The sequence below is a fragment of the Delphinus delphis genome, chromosome 3 (assembly GCF_949987515.2).
Source record: "Delphinus delphis chromosome 3, mDelDel1.2, whole genome shotgun sequence".
NCBI classification, from domain to species: Eukaryota; Metazoa; Chordata; class Mammalia; order Artiodactyla; family Delphinidae; genus Delphinus; species Delphinus delphis.
Genome location: NC_082685.1, coordinates 2,510,692 through 2,514,169, shown reverse-complemented (window position 1 = coordinate 2,514,169; position 3,478 = coordinate 2,510,692).

The following is a 3,478-nucleotide window of genomic DNA, read 5'->3' as shown; positions in this document are numbered from 1 at the left end:
GTCTGCGCCCCGCCCCTCGGCCGCCGGGGGTGGGGGTGGGAGGGACGGGCCGGGAAGCCTGCGCCTGCGCGGAGCAAGGGACTGAGAGGGGGTCACACGGCGGGGCAGGCGGGGACTCTAACGCGAAGGGGGCGAAAGAGGGGGGAACTGGGGGGCCCTCCCGGGCGGGGGAAGGGAGTCTCGAGGGACTGAGGACTTGGGAGGGGCGGCGTGAGGAGACACCGAGTGAGGGAGATGGGGGCGGGGACCAGCGTGAGCGGAGAAGGAGGGGGGAGGGGCGGGGGTCCAACGGGGTTGGGGAGCCCTAGAGAGGCGCGGGAGGGGTCCCTGGGGGCGGGGGAAGAGCAGGGAGGGGCTCTCACGGGAGCTGGAGAGGCGGTCCGGTGTTGGGAAGTGGGCCCGGGGTAGGAGGGGTCCCCTTGGAGGGCAGAGATCTCTAAGGGACGTAGGGGGGCGCCGCCCTTCGGCCTCAGTCGGCTGCCCGCTTGGACAGTGTCCCTGCAGTGGCCGGGGCCGCGCGTTCCGTTCATTAGTCATTCAGCAAACGTTGACTGCGCGCCTGCTGCTTGCCGGGCTCTGAACTGGGCGCTGGGCACGCGGAGGACTGGTGGGCGACACCACACGTAAACCAACTTTCAGTCATTTACCAAACACTTACTAAACACCTACTGCGTGCTGGGCCCTACGCAATGAACAAAATAGTCAAAACCCCTGCCCGTGGGAAGCTGACACTGGGGGGGAGAGGGACCGATAGTCAACAGGAGAACATGTTGGCTAGAAGTAGGCGCTGAGGAGGAAACAGCAGGGGAGGTGGGGGGCGTGGGGGGCTACTAGGAAGGGCACTTGAGTGGAGACCTGAGGGGTGACCCAAGAGAGAAGAGCATCCCGGCAGAATCAACCGCTAGCATAAAGGGAGGGGCAGGAGGTGAGGACGAGGAGGAGACTGGGCGGGTCAGGCCGTGCAGCGCCGGGGTGGGGGGACGAGGGAGCCAGCCCCCAGGGCGGCGGGCAGAGCAGGGACTCGCCCCGCTCGCTGCTCACACGCGCCCTCTGGCGGCTTCGGGGAGAACAGGCCGTGGGAGGTGCCGGGAGACGAGGCGGGGTCCGGGACGACTGAGGGCGTCCGGGAGGGGTGGGGTGGGGGAGATGGGGAGGATGGTGTGGGGTGGGGAGGGATGGGAGAGGGGGGTATGGAAAGGGACGGTGGGGGTGGCGGAGGGGGCGTTATCACGAGCTCTGCTAAGTCCTGGGGAGTAGAGAACAAGCGGCGAGAGAAAGGGGCGCTACTGTGGCCGGGATGGTGAGGGCCGGCCTCCGCAAGCAGGTGCCGGGAATCAGCGGGAAGGGGGTCCGGCGGAGAGCGGAGCCCGTGGGAAGGCTGGGAGGTGGGAACTGGTTGGGAGAGGCCGAGGAACAGCGCGGGGCGGGGCTTCCTGGGCCACGGCGGACCCTGGGCGTTCTTCTGGAGCCTGGGGAGATCCCAGGAGGATGACACGCATTAAATTGACGTCCAGGTGGGAGATGGTGGAGGGCTGGCCAGGGTGGTAGCAGTGGGGCGGTGGGAAGCGGCAGACCCAAGTTAGGTTCTGAAGCTAGCTGACCGACGGGGGTGGGAGAGGGGTGTAGAGCCCCGAGCCCCAGCGAGGGAGTTGCCTCTGAGATGGTGGAGATGGCGCGCAGGCTTCAGGGGCCCAGGACAGATTCAGGAGGGACGGGACAAAGAAGCAGGAACGTAGCGCGGCCTGAAGGCGGAGCCCGGGCCGCCACCAGACAGAAGGGCTGGGCGGGGACGTCCGGGTCTACAAGGACTCCTGCCTCGCCCCCTGTACCGCCCCGATAGTACTCCAAGATTCAGGCGCCACCTGGCGGCTACAGTACGCGCCGCAGTCTGGATAAGACAAGGTGTTCGATACAATACTAATATGCAATCTCCTAATCTTACGTAACTATTATACAAACTGCAGAAAATTAAAGTGATGATCATTGCCACTCCTGCCCTAAGCCCACCCAGGTGACCTGTGGTGGCCAGGCTGAAAGCTTCCTGTGAACGCTCAAAAGGTGACCCTGGTTATGCGGGGCCTGATGAGGGGTTACACCAATGCTGCTGTCCCAGGGAGGGTCCTGCTCATTTTTACAAAACAAGAAACTCTGTGCTAAAGGTTCAGTCAGTAACTTCGACTCCGCAGGCCAGGAAAGCACCGGAATGAATATGAATGTGTATGTCTGTGTGCCAATAACACTTTATTTACAAACAGATGGCAATGTTTGCAGCACCCATCCCCACTTCCACCAGCACTGCTCCACTCCGCAAGATGGAGGGGCTCACACCCCTGGCACATGCATTTTGCTCCTGCAGGAGGGCCTAGCAGCTCCAAAGTTACGCACGTTTGTACAGCTTTTCGTGCTCAGTGTCAAAAACCACCTCCCTGCGAAGGGTCGGATTTGCCCAGGGCATTCCTCTCTACTCTTCCAATTCAATGTAAAAAACGTGTTTACTTCCGCAATTGCTTTATCTTTCCTTTTTAAAATATTTGATTTACTTATGGCTGTGTTGGTCTTTGTTGCTGCACGCGGGCTTTCTCTAGTTGCGGCACATGGGCTTCTCGTTGCGGTGGTTTCTCTTGTTGCAGAGCACAGGCTCTAGGACTCCCGGACTTCAGTAGTTGTGGCTCACGGGCTCTAGAGCACAGGCTCAGTAGTTGTGGCACATGGACAGCATGTGGGATCTTCCTGGACCAGGGCTTGGACCCATGTCCCCTGCACTGGCAGGCAGGTTCTTAAACACTGCGCCACCAGGGAAGTCCTTTGTTGTTTTGGCTGCGCTGGGTCTTTGTTACTGCACAGGCTTTCTCCAGTTGTGGCGAGCAGGGGCTACTCTTCGTTGCAGTGCACGGGCTTCTCATTGTGGTGGCTTCTCTCGTTGTGGAGCACGGGCTCTAGGCGCGCGGGCTCAGTAGTTGTGGCGCAGGGCTTAGTTGCTCCGCAGTATGTGGGATCTTTCCCCACCAGGGCTGTAACCGGTGTCCCCTGCGTTGGCAGGCGGATTTTTAACCACTACGCCACCAGGTAAAGCCCAATTGCTCTTTTAAATTATGGAATTTCCAAAAAGACAACTGAGGCTACAGTGGAGGGAGGCTACCTACTTACTTGCTTTCCAGTTGTGGGGCCGGGCAGGCAGGTCCTGTTCTGACTGAAGTGAATCTGGTCCATGTTGCCCAGAGACCTTCCACGGCAGCCCTCACAAAGTCCTTTAAACTCACTGCGAGGCAGACAGCTAATCTCACCCGACACCCAAGCCTCACGTGATGTATTCAAGTTTCTAGCTGGTTCTTCTGAAGCCCTATCAGGTTCAGGGGGCCATCCACAAGTGTGTCAGTGTTCTATCCATTGAATGGGCTGCCAGCCCCTCACTTCTCACCTTTGCCATCACCCAGGTGTCCTATCTAGTGAGCTAGACCCACGGGCTGCCTTCCCCACT